Source organism: Phocoena phocoena, chromosome 6 (genome assembly GCF_963924675.1).
Source record: "Phocoena phocoena chromosome 6, mPhoPho1.1, whole genome shotgun sequence".
In the NCBI taxonomy this organism is placed as follows: Eukaryota; Metazoa; Chordata; class Mammalia; order Artiodactyla; family Phocoenidae; genus Phocoena; species Phocoena phocoena.
Window position 1 is genome coordinate 115,045,442 of NC_089224.1, and position 13,584 is coordinate 115,059,025.

Genomic DNA, 13,584 nt, shown 5'->3' on the forward strand with positions numbered 1-13,584 from the left:
TACATTCACATTTCTCACTAACACGCTGATACGGTTGTTTCCTGAGTGTCCAGTCTTACACCTGACTGACCAAGCTCAAGGTGAGAATTCACTGTCATGCCCCAGCCCCCCAAACCCCGACAGCCCCTGAAACAGCTCTCCGAGCGTCTTCTGCTGACACGCTATCTGCAGGAGACAGGAGCAGAGCAGGGCTGAGCTGGGTGAACTCCGGATACTTTCCTGCCTTGTTCAGTTTGCTCCAAACTTGTGCTCTGGCCACGCAGACTGACTGGTGTCAGGCCGGCCCTCCCACTGCAGACAACGTCCACCAGACACGTTTTAGGCGGCCGACTTCTGGACAATAGGCTGTGCACGACGGGTGATGCCCAGGCTGGGGGGCCCAGGGATGGGCCGGCTCCCAGCTGGGGGCGACCTCCCAGCTAAGATCATGACCCGGAACCTGGTGAGCAGAGCATCCCTCCGGTGGAGAAGGAGGCCGCGCATCTGCGAGCCAGGGCACCAGCTGGAGGGGTCGTTCAGGGCCAGAAATACAGGTGAGCAATGCAGGATCCCCAGGGCTCCCAGAGGCAGCTGTCCCCAGGCCGAGAGTTCGACAGGGGCACTAACAGTCAAGCAATGCTGCACACCCTGGGCTCCAGCCCAGCGACGGTGGCGAGTTAGCCCTGCCCCAGACCAACTCTGCCAAAATCTAAAACCAAGCCCCAATAAAATCCATGGAACAGGGCTTCCCTGGTGGCACAGTGGTTAAGAATCTGCCTGCCAATGCAGGGAGCATGGGTTCGAGCCCTGCTCCGGGAAGATCCCACGTGCCACGGAGCCAACTAAGCTCGTGTGCCACAACTACTGAGCCTGCGTGCCACAACTACTGAGCCCACGTGCCATAACTACTGAAACCTGCGCGCCTAAAGCCCGTGCTCCGCAACAAGAGAAGCCACCGCGATGAGAAGCCCACGCACTGCAAGGAAGGGTAGCCCCCGCTCGCCGCAACTAGAGAAAGCCCCCGCGCAGCAACAAAGACCCGATGCAGCCAGTAAAAAAAAGAAAGAAAAAAATCCACGGAACGCTCTGTATGTTGAGTCCCACCAAGATAAAGATCCACCCTAACAAAATGTCAAGCCGTGCCCCCCAGTTCAAGGTAATCAGCTAGAAATGAACTGTTCACTAGAACAAAGGTCAACATTCTTCAGTGGAAGGTAACAATCCAGTCTCTACAGTGTAACATTTACAATGTTCAGTACATAATATAAAAGTCACAAGGCCTGCAAATAAGAGGAAAATATGACCCACACTCAAGGGGAGAGAAATACAGAACAGCACATAATGGAAAGCAACTCCAAGGCAGCTCAGAGGTAGAATTTAGCGAAGACTTTAACACAACTATTGTAACTGTTCAAAGAATGAGTGAAAAACATGTTCAAAAAGTTAAAGGGGAATATGGTCTTAAATGAGTAAACAGAGAGGTACAAATGGAAATTACATGAAACTACGTAAGAGAACTAAATGGCAGTTCTCCAATAAAAAGTATAATAACTGAAACGCAAAAGCCACTGACTGGGCTTGGCCGCAGACTGGAGACGGCAGATTACAGGGTCAGTGAGTCTGAGGACAGATCAACAGAAAGTATCCTATCTAAAGAACGGGGGAAGATTAAAGAAAAAATAGCGTGACTTCTTCCCTGCTGCATTTCCTGCAAGGCCATCAGTAACAGGACTCTGAGAGCATCCTAGCACCTCCCCAGGATGTTCAGACAAGCCTGGAAGTCTGCCACTTGCTCCCAGAGACACCCCTTCTCGAGCCTCCGCCCGCCCGTCTCAATCCGGATGGCTGCTCTCTAGCCCAGCGGCACAGCTGCTGCACTAGGACTCCCTCCCCAGCTTCTCTCCTGGTGCATCCGGCACTTCCTGATTTGTAAGCCTTCGTGTTTCTCAGTTTTCCTCCTGGTGCTAGAGGAACACATTCTCCACGAGTTTCGTGAGAAGAACTCAAGGGAGGGGCATTTGGCCAGTCTTCGTTTGTCTGGAAATGTCTTCGCTGGGCACTAAGCCTCGGCTGGAAGGCTGGCTGTGCACAGGCTGCAGGTGAGAGGCCGTCCCCAGGTATGCGATGGAGACGGTCCTTCCAGCTGCTGACGTTGGTGCTGAGAGCTCTGAACCACCTGACGCCTGACCAGCATCCAGGTGTCAGCAGGACAGACGGATGGGGCAGGACGCCCTAGGCGTGCTCATGTCCTTCAGTCCTGGGAAACGTCTTCCTGGACGTCACTGTGGGTAACAGGGGCCTGGAAGACCAGTCTGTCTGTCTGTAGGGAAGGAATCCTCCCTTCCCCACCTAGGGTCTCAGTCCCCACCCACGCAGACCTCCCCAAGGCCCTGTTTCCAGCCTGGAGCCTCCCCGGCTCTGCAGCCAGGCTCGGCCAGCCCTCAGCCGTGGGCTCTGCTTTCCCAGCCTGCAAGGCCCCTCTTCCCTCCTCTCTGCCTTCAAGCACTTTTGGTTTTCCTAATGTCTTTACTGTCATTTTAATGGACCTCGAGTGGGGCAGGTAATCTGGCCCCTGTGCACAGGCACCCTGCCCCTTGCCGGGACCTAACCCCAGATGGTCCTTCCCACCTCCCACCTCAAGTCTGACCCAACCCCGGGGGGGCCTGCCACTCCAGGAGGCTGTGTCTCTAAACAGAGACCCATCCCCACCGCACACCCTCTTTGGGTGGCCGGTGGGGCGCACCGTCCTCCCAGCTGCCGAGTTCCCGCCAGGAAAGGGAGTGCAGCACCCCGAGCTGGTCTCTGGGCCCTTCTACTGGCGGTGCTGTCCCAGGGCGCGTGACCGCAGCTGTCCCGTCCACACCAAGGCCTCAGCCAGGGCACTCTGCAGGGAGGAGCACTGTCCCTGCGTGCTTGTCCCGCACGAAGTAGAGGTGCCACGCACGCCCCTCACGGCCGCTGTCCCGCGAAGCCCGCCCAGTCACAGTCTCTGACGGGTCCAATGTCTGTCCCTCTTCTGCAGGCCCTTTGCTGGGGGTCCCAGAGCAGCAGTGGGCGCTGAGGGGTGGTCCAACTCCACGGCCCGCTGACGGGCCTCCGTGACCACCCCCCGCCTCTCCGGGGCCCATCTGGCCGGGGCAGGGGGTGACCCTTGGGCCGGCGGAGGGTTCCCAACAGGGGGAGCTGCAAATGGCCCAGGCCCTGTGGGCCCCTCCCCGGGGAGATGCCGGGAGCCCGGCCTGTTTCTTCCCCTGTCTTCCTGTCCTTCAGCCCAACAGTCAGGCCTCACCCAGGCCCAGTCCCCGTGAGGTCAGCTCACAGCATCACTGAGGCCTCAGCAAGGCTGAGCGCTCATCCGGCTGGGCTGGCTCCACAGGGTCAACACCGTTGCTGGCCGCCTCTGGAGCCCCTGGCCATACGCGGCACACAGCCGTGTCCAGATCCATCCAACCACCAGCCAGCCCGCCAAACAAGCAGCGAACGCCAGGCCAGCGAGCTCCTGGCGGGGCTGGGGCCTGCATCCCTACACGAGGCCGGGGTAGGGGCCGGGGCTCTCCCGGGTGCAGCGTTCTGGCTCGGCACCCTTTCCCGTCTCCCAACCGAGAACACGGGGCCAAGCACCCACCTCCCACGAGAGGGGTTAAGAGCAATTGGGTTGTTTAAATAAACCCCAAAGGGCGCCGGGGGCTTCTGAAAGGGTCTCCTGCCCTCCTCGTTCCTCCCAGCACAGGGCGGCCTGAGGGACATTCCTCCTTGAGAAGGCGGAGGCTTTATTTCTGCGGGGTGAACGTCCTGCCCACCCCGCTGTGTCAGGCCCCCGCAGGAGGAGCCCCAGCCCAGCAGTGCGCCCACTCCCTGGCGGTCAGGCTCTTTCCACCCAGGCTGCTCGGGTTGCTGTCCCTGAGCTCACCGCCCTGATGGCCTCCTTCCCACTGCAGCCGTCCACTTTGCTGGTCAGCCCAGGAAGGGGGCAAATGACCAGTGGCTCTTTTACGGGAGGGTGTTTTTCTCTAATCCTCTCCATTAGGGGAAATCCCTGCAATCTCAAGCCCTGCTGCAGGAGGGTTTCCACCTCCCTGTTGGCAACACTTTCCCCCTTTCTCTCAGGGCACAGTGGCCAGCGCCTGGCCACTCGGAGGCAGGTGATTGGCTGGGGTCTCAGGCCGGCCCCAGGTCAGGTGGACAGAGCCAGACCCTCCTTGGGAAAGGACTGAGGCCATCGAAACTCAGCTCTGGTCTGTCCCTGAGCCCTGGAATCTGAAATCAATCTACAACGAGCCGCAGCAACTAAGCCCAATGTGCTTCTGAGACTGAAAACTGCTGACAACGACCAAGTTCAAGTTCACCCCAGTGCAGACTTTAAAAACTGACCTCACTTTAAAATGAAAAAAGTCTGCCTGGAGCCCAAATGGTCTTTAGCCGGAATCGTGGTGCTGGGTCTGCAGGGCGTGCCGAGGCGAACAGGCCTTCCCAGGGACAGGAGTTCCCGGCCCCGCGGTGGGCGCCACCTGGCAGTTTTCAAACTTTCTTTAAATCAGAGTCACCAAATACAACTTGTTCAGCGTTGTGACTTTTGCTGAAAGGGGCTGAGCTGAGCCAAATCCCTGCGAGGAGCCCTGGCACACGACCAGATCTCCACTCACCCCAGAGGCTCCTGCTTCCCCAGCTCCACTCCCTACCTGAGCAGGAAGCCCCCAGCCCAGCAGCAAACCCACCTAGAAACAGACTCAAACCCAAGGAAGGGCGCAGGGGAGTTCCCAGAGAGACACACCTTGCAGGTCGGATTGCCTCCTCCTGAGAGCTGGGACCTACCTGGGAGCCTCCCGGGCGTCTACCTAAAAGCCTACCTGTAAACCTACCTGGGCGTCTACCTGAGAGCTACTTAGCAACCTACCTAAGAGCTACCTGGGAGATGGCCTGGCCTGCTACAGGTTCTGGGGTGATCAGGGTCCCCAGATGTGCCTGCCCCATGTCCACCAGCCTCTTGCTTGGCACACTGACCAACCTGGCCCAACGCAGATGCCTCCTGGATGCCCCCCCTCAGCCAGGCCCAAGGGGATCCAGCAGGCCCAGTAGGGGAAAGAGGACACCTCAGCAGGGCCACCCTCCCAGGGATGCTGCCGCCTCCAGACAGAGTGCCCCCACGTCCACCACAGCCCAGCCCCACCGAGAAGCAGAAGGGGAGTACAGAGTGGGTGCTCGTGGGCACGTCCCCCCACCCGGCCCGACTGTGCCCAGAGACCCCTCAGGTCCAAAGGAGGCCAAGCCAGGCAGGAGCCCAGCTTGGTCATGAGCTGGGCTGGGGGCACGTTCTTCAGGCCGGTCGCCCCTTCTCACAGCAGCGTTGTGAGCGGGCGGGGCAGGGGCGGCAAAGCCTGAGACCCCGCGGGAGCCCAGAGGACGTGGGAAGGGCAGCGAGGAGTGGACGATTCACTGTTCCTGACCCGAAGCTGCCCTTCAAACAGCCCAGAAAGGAGAGCTGAAGGACCCCACAAAGAATCACATTGCTGGCCCAGGCCCGTGCCTCCCGTCCATCTGTCCATCTGCCCACCTGGCCCAGGAGAGCACAGAACACGATGCGTTCTCTCAGCCCCACGGGGAGTGACGGCGCGACCGTTAGAGAGGTCAGCAGCATTCTGGTTTGGGCGCCAGCTCATGCTTCCTTTGTCATTTTTCTGTGTCGTTTTCCACAACTGAGGGAGCGCTGGCTGCGTGTCCCCCCAGGTATGCCCTCTGCCCTCCATCGTGGGGCAGGTGGGGTGGTGGAGGGTGATAAGGGCGGCCTCCCGGCCCCATCTCCCCACGTGCTATAAGCGCAGAGCGCACACGGGGTGACAGCAGGAAGGGTCTCGGTACTGACTTCTGTGTATCCAGTACGTGTCGGAATAGTAACATGTCGAGTATGCCAGGGTTAAATACAATACGTCACTAAAGTTAATTATAGAAAATTTAAAACCACACGTGTGGCTCACGTATTTCTGCTGGACACACTGGTCTTGACTGAGAAAAGCAGCTGACCACGTAGGAGAGCGGCCCTGCAGGCGGCCGGACGCCTCTCCACTGCAATCCCGGGCCCTCGGGGCAGGACGAGGGGACACCGGACCCCCAGCCGCCACTCCCCACAACAGCTACGGGGAGACATACCCTGCTGCCCCCGGTCCCAAATGCAGAGCCACCCAGGATCCCCAGAGACATGGGGGTGCAAAGCCTGGGCCCTGCAGATGTGGCCACTCAGGCCGCTTCAGTTAAATAACAGCGCTAACTCGAAAGCCATCCAAACTGAATTAAACTTTTGTGCGATCATCTCAGTGATGTTTTTAAAGCTTTATTGAGGTGTAATTCACATACCATGGAATTGAACCTTCTAAAGTATACAATTCAGTGTTTCTAGTATAGTCAGGCATGTGTAACCATCACCCCTAAGCCAGAGCCTGTCATCACCCCAAAAGATCGCCCGTCCCCGCCAGCGGTCACCCACCCTGGCCCCCCGCCCTCCTGCGCCATGACCCTGCTCCCGTCCCTGTGGCTTTGCCTGTTTAGGACGCTTCGCGCACACGGAGCCGTAATACACGTCCTTTCTTGTCTGGCTCCTTCCACTAAGCACGACATTATCGAGGTGCATCCACACTGCAGCATCTCAGCTGGGTAACGTGCCACGGCGTGGACCCGGCCGCGGGCACGCCTGTGGGCAGGGAGCGCCGGGCCGGACGTGGCTGGTGTTTAACTCTCGGGGAACCCACGGACTCTTGCAGGGTAGCTGCCTCAGGACGCTACCCCCCACCCCCCCGAGTTCTTGCCAACACCGGTCGATCTCTTAGTCCCTCCATGCCAGAGGTGTGATTTTTAACTTACTGATTTGACTTAACGATTGTTCCTTTCTCTAAAAATTAAGGTCGCCAACTTTAAACACCAAGGGTCACTGCGATGGTGTCACACTGAGTCGAGTTTCTCCCGCAGCACAAAGGAACCAGCCCTGGGAGTCTCGGCCAGAAGGCTCTTCGGGACCCGTTCTCACCGGGTGCCAGACTGCAGTGGGGGCAGGGGGTAGAGGTCAGGGGTCACCGCCATTCGGGTGGGCTTTCCTGCTCCCTGCCTGCTCTGACTGAGGGCCTCCTGACGACCAAAAACGAGGTAGAAATCGGAGGAATGACGAATGGCTACTTAAAAACCACATTTTACATTAAATATTTAATGTCACGGGGACAAATCCTTCCAGCGTGTCACGAAGCTGTGTGTCACCAAAGCGGCCACGTCGGGACAAAGGCCCGTGGGGCACCCGCCAGTCCTCTGGGTTTTCTCTTTTACTTTTTGCGTTTTCTAAATATTATACAATGAACACACTCCGCTTTGTATTCATGAAAAAGAAATCAAACCACAGATGTTATTCTTAAAAGTTAAAATAAACTATATGGAATCTTAAGTTACAGGGGATGCCAGCCACCCGCCCACCCGGATGCCCAGGGGTCTGAGCGGCAGAGCCGGCCGCTTGAGTCGCTGGCTGTCCGTGACCACCAGACACATGTGCTGTCTCAAGCGGCGGCCAGTGGTCCTGACTCAGGGTCCTGGGGCTGCAGCCAGGACGGGTGGGGAGCCCGGGGGCCCCCGTCCCAGACGGCGGGAACTTCTGAGTCCATCTGCTCTCTGCTCATTGCCTGCTCCAGTCTCCTGCTTCCCCCAGGCCCGTTCTGATAGGAGGCCTTGATTTCTTGAGGAGGTTTTCACATTTATTACCATAACATCAGGGCGTTTACGTGTGTGGTTCTCACCTTTCATGAACGTTCAGCAAGTTTTTACTTCTCTTTTGTTTCCCCTTAATTAGTTTTATCAAAAGTTTCGTTCATTGGTCTTTTCAAAGAACTAGATTTTGGGGGATTCCCTGGCGGTCCAGTGGTTAGGACTCGTTGCTTTCACTGCCGAGGGCCTGGGATGGATCCTTGGTCGGGGAACTGAGATCCCACAAGCTGCTTCGTGTGCCAAAACAAAACAAAACAAAAACACAAAGAACTGGTTTTGGGTTTTGTACCTCCTGATTTCATTATTTAATTAAGCTTTCTCCTTTTTTTGAGTTATATATATTTTTTCAGATTCTTTTCTATTACAGGTTATCATAAGACATTGAATATAGTTCCCTGTGCTATACAGTAGGGCCTTGTTGCTTATCTATCTTAAATACAGTAGTGTGTATATGTTAATCCGAAACCCCTAATTTACCCCTCCCCCCCACCTTCTCCCTTTGGTAAACACAAGTTTGTTTTCTGTGTCTGTGAGTCTGTTTCTGTTTCGTAAGTAAGTTCACTTGCACCCTTCAGAGTCCACATACAAGTGAGACCACACGATACTTGCCTTCCTGCCTGACTGACTTCACTTCGCGTGATCATCTCTAGGTCCATCCATGTTGCTGCAAATGGCGTGATTTCCTTCCAAGCTTTTCTCTTTATTAACTCCCTCTACTGCCTTTTGTTTCTTGGTTTTGACTTCAGGGACACGGTTTCCTTCCCCACTGCAGACGAATGCCTTCTGGTTAAACGCAGGCTTCTTGGACCTGCCTTTTGTCGTGATAGCCCAGACGTCCCTCTTCCCTCCGGCTGGCCCTCCTTCCTTGGGAGGTGGAAGCCCCCCGGACTGGCCCTCACCCCTGGGGTTTGGGAGCCGCAGCAGTCGCTGGCTCCGGCGATTACTCCACGCGATGAGCTCTCCTTCACAAGCTCTGGTTCTGTATTACAGGCTCGTCGCTGCCGGTCTGCTCGAAGTTTCTAGCGTCTGGCTTCCCCTTGCTCAGGGACAGGCCCCGGCCTGCAGGGTAGCCGTCCCGGGGCAGGACGCCGGGGGCCGTGCGGGGGGCTGCGAGTAGACATTAGCTCAGGGACCAGCAGCACAGTCTCTGGTCTGAAACCGCAGGGGTCCCCGTCCGCGAAAGCAGAGACGGGTGCCCAGGTGCTTCCAGGTCCGATGCACCCAGACACCCAGCCCCCCGTAGGATGCAGCCCTTCGCCACGGGATCCTACAGGACAGAACTGAAAGTCTCCTGTTTTACATTCTCCTTTCAACTCTGACCCTCCAGGGAGATTCACCTGGAGTCACTTGCTGTGTGCGTGGCTTCCCTGGAGTGTGGGCTGCCCTGGCTGGAGGGGCCCTGCTCTTGTCCGAAGGCCGCCGTTCCTTGTCATTCGCACTTTTCTTCTTTAAGACCTCTTGGCGGGGGCGGGGGCAGGGTCCTTGGCAAACGTGTTCACGTTGGCAGCCTGTAAACACCTGAAGCGGTGGGTCTGATGACCCGCCCAGTGCCCCGGCTGAGCCCTGGGGAGAAGCGTGATCGCCGAGCTCTGAGTTGGGAGGCTCTCCGTGGCCTTGTGCGATGGACACAGCCCGGGGGGACCCAGACCCACAAGGCTGGCCTTGGACACCAAGTGCCCCTATCGCATCTGAGCCTGTTTTTATTTCCTGAGGGAAAATCTTACGTGGCACTTTGTTTTTTCTTGGAAGTGCCCATTGTTTAAAAAGAAGACAAAAATTCTTTGTACTGGGCGAAAACCAATTCCCAAGTACCCAGCTCCTGCCCATCTGATTGACATCTGTGCTCCAGAACCAACCAGTTACTGAACTCTTCTGGAAGTAAGTTCCAGCGCCAAGCTGGCCACTGAGTCTTGTCCTCACTCAGGACATGGCCCCTGTGCCGGCCTCTACTGATTTACGAATCACGGGATCCTACCAATCTCAGCAGCCACACCCCCATGAAGGAGGATCCTGGGAAGTTCTCACCTGCGGCAGCGGCCAGTGTCCTGACCAAGGCTGGCTTGGGGCTCTCTGGGCCACAGCCGCCCCAGGCACCTCCACAGCTACTGGGGAATAGAGTTTATTTATTTATATTTTTGGCCACGTGGGGTCTTCCTTGTGGCGCTCAGGCTTCTCTCTAGTTGTGGCGTGTGGGTTTTCTCTCTCTAGTTGTGGTCCATGGACTCTGTAGTTGTGGCCGTACAAGCTCAGTAGTTGTGGTGCACGGGCTCAGTAGTTGTGGCGCACGGGCTTAGTTGCTCCACAGCACGTGGGATCTTAGTTCCCCCACCAGGGCTCGAACCTGTGTCCCCTGTATTGGAAGGTGGATTCTTTACCACTGGACCACCGGGGAAGTCCCCTGGGCAATAGATTTTAGCTCAGATACAAGGAAGTTTTTCTAAACAACCTCTAAAGTACTGAATTTTAGAGCTGGAAGAATCTTAGAGGTCATTTAATCACTCCAATTTTCAGGCTATCTGTAAAATAGAAAAACTTGTAATTGAAATCTTCTTAAGGGTTTTAAAAAATTAAACATTTTATTTTGAGATAACTGTAGATATACATATACTTGCAAGAAATAATACTAGATGTCCCATATACCCATACACATATACCCCAAATCACAACCAGGACCTTGTGTTGATTCAGTGGAAAACCAGAACGCTCCAGCCCCATGGAGCCCTGCTGTTGCCCTTTCACAGCTGCCCCAAGTCGCTGATCTGTTAGCGACTCCTGAGAACGCTGATCTGACACCATCCACATCACCTGTCATTTCAAGCAAGTCGCATAGACGGAACCACACAGTCTGGCCTTTCCAGGTCTGCGTTCACCCGGCACACTCCCTCGAGATGCACACAAGTTGCTGTGTGTGCCCAGGGCTCATCCTTTTTGCTGAGTGGGCTCCCTCAGTGTGGACGCAGTCTGTTTGACCAGCGCCCCCTGAAGGGCGTCTAGGCTGTTTCCAGTTTTGGGCTATTAGGAGCAGAGCCGCAATAGTAATCCGTGTACACTGGCGGGCACAGGGATGGTACTTTTTTCATCTTTTTATTATGGAAATAGAAAAGTTGAAGAGTAGCGGGCACACAGAACACCCAGAGAGTAATTCAAACAACGGGACCCCGGGTGGTGAGTGCAGAGAGGCAGGGCCGGCCAGGCACCGACAGGCGGACGAGCCACAAGGAAGCCACCAGAAACCCTGACAAGTGCTTGGATGGAACCCTGGTGGGAAGGCCGCCTGGAGCAGGATCCAGGGTAAAAAGCACGATGGGAAAACAGTCAAAAAGCTACACACGGTGACCACCTGACCCGGCTCCCAAGAGAACGGAAAACACACGGCCACACAAACATGTGCACACAAGTGTGATTCACAAGAGCCAAACACTGCAAGCAAAACCCTAATGCCCATCAGCGGATCAACAAAATCGGTCCATCCACACAACAGCCACAACAGCGTGTGATTCTGCCTTAAAGGGACTGAAGAACCGACACACGCTACAACGTGACTGACCCTCCACCACGATGCCGAGGGAGAGAAGCCAGACACAGATCAAATGCGTTATGATTCCACTTATATGAATTGTCCAAAAGAGGCAAATCCACAGAGACTGGACCACCGGTTGCCCGGGGCTGGGGGCGGCGCGACAGGGAGTGACTGCAGTGCGGGATGAGTTAGTGGTGATGGCGGCACAACTCTGTCAATGTGACAAAAACACTGAATCGCACACTTTAAAAATGAACTTCATGATATGTGAATCATACCGTAGTTTCTAAAAAGCAGCCAGCAAAGGTAACAGAGACGCTGAGTACTGGCAATCCTTCCAAGGAGTCTCGCTGCAAAGGGGAACAAAGAAATGGTGTGCGCGCAGGAGGGGAGTGTTTTGTTCAAGATGCGAAGACAAACATCTGTTTCGAGGGGGGAAATTATACCTAGAGGGAGCACCCCAGGAAGATACGTGGGGATGACGAGGGGGCAGCACCAGGCCCAGGTGGGCCCCGCAGGAGCGGGCGCGTTCCCAGGGAGGAGGCGGGGACCCCCTTCCAGCTGCCGCTTTTCCTCAGGGAGCCAGGGGGTCCTGGGCTGGGAGGCAGGATGGGGCAGAGGTGGGCCCCGAGGAGAGGATGAGGAAGGAGCTGGGCCGGGGGAGGAGCAAGTGCCCGCACGGGGCCCGCGTGACCCCCCCTGAGGCTCACGGTCAAGGGGGACAGAGACCAGTCAGAGGCCAAGCTCCTCCAGCCCAGACGAAGGGACCAGGGACCAGAGGCCCCCGGTGGGCGGGGCTCATCAGGGGGAGGGCGTGAGCTGCAAGGACGGACGGGGTGGGGGTGAGGGCTGCAGCGACGCAGAGCCCCAGGTGGGCCGGTGGGAGGGGGCAGCTGAGCTCAGGGACCCTCTGGGGCTGCGAGGGAGGCGGGGATCCTGAGGCTGGACCGGGCAGGGCTGCGGGGAGGCTGGGGGGTGGGAGGTCTGCTCAGAGGAAGGGAGCGTCCACACGGGAATTCGGGGAGGAGGGAGCATGTGTGTGGTGCGGGCCCTGCCCACCTCCAGGCCAGCAGTTTGGGAACCTGAGCCCACACTGGTGAGGAAGCAGGGTCCTTGGGGGCACAGCGGCCCAGGACACCTTTTGAGCACTTCTCAAGCATCATGGCAGGCCCTTCTCACAGCAGCCCTGCTGGGTCGTCCTCATCGTCCCTGGTCCTCAGGTAAGGAAGCCTGCACAGGTAAGGCACAGGGAGCTGGCCCAGGGCCACACAGGGAGGAGACTCAGCCATAACTGAGCAGAGTCACAGGCCCAACTGAGGAAGGAGGAGTCCAGCGTCAGAGGCAGTTGGGTCTCTGTGTTACTGCTGGGCTCCGGGCTCTGACATCTCCCGAGACACAAGCCTCCCCTGGACCCTGGAGGGTGCTCTCCTGAGTACGGAAAAGGGCAGAGCCCATCGACGGGAGTGTTTCTAGGGTTGGGTGCTGTGACGGTTAATTTTATGAGTCAACGCGACAAGGCCATGGTGCCCAGATATTTGGTCAAGTACACTCACGTGTTGCTGTGAAAGTATTTTTCAGATGAAATTAACCTTGAAGTCAGTAGACAAAACAACACTGGTAAAGCAGAGACTCTCCATGATGTGGGTGGGCCTTATCCAATCAGTTGAAGGCCTTAAGAGGAAAGACTGAGGTCCCCTGAGGAACAGGGATGTCTGCCTCTAGACTCTTCCCTGGGTCTCCAGCCTCTCACCGCCCGCGCCCACCCCCGGGCTGAAAATTCTGGACTTGCCAGCTCCCACAAGTGCATGACCTAATTCCTTAAAAAACAACCACTCTCTCTGAAAAAACCTAACACAGGTGCTAAGATCATGGCAGCAAATAAGACATAAATAGGGGTGCCCGTGGGGCGTGTGCTGAGAAGGGAGAGGTCCAGGCACCTGTAGGGGTCCCCCGACTTTAAGGAGCGGCTCCCGGCCTCTCCTGGGGATGGAGCCCCAGGACCCTGTGGGCAGGCACCACCTCGCTCCATCTGCAGGGGCACCGTCTCTAGAGGCTTCTTCTTTCTCCGTGAAGGGGAAGGGGGACCTTCTGGTGTTCACGGTGTGAAACTGAATGAAGGGAACCTCATTAAAATGGAGTCGGGAAGGCTGGAAGGGGGAGCTCTCACACACCACCACTCATTGTGTCTGCAGACCCCAAACAGGCAGACATGAACCTCACATCGACCCAGAGGAAAAGGCAGGTTTTCTCCCCGCCGGCAGCAGCCCAGCCAATGGGAAGCGTCACCACCCTGAACCCCGTTTCCTCCAATGGGCTCTCCTTGCAAGCGGCCCCTCCCAACTTCCTCCTTT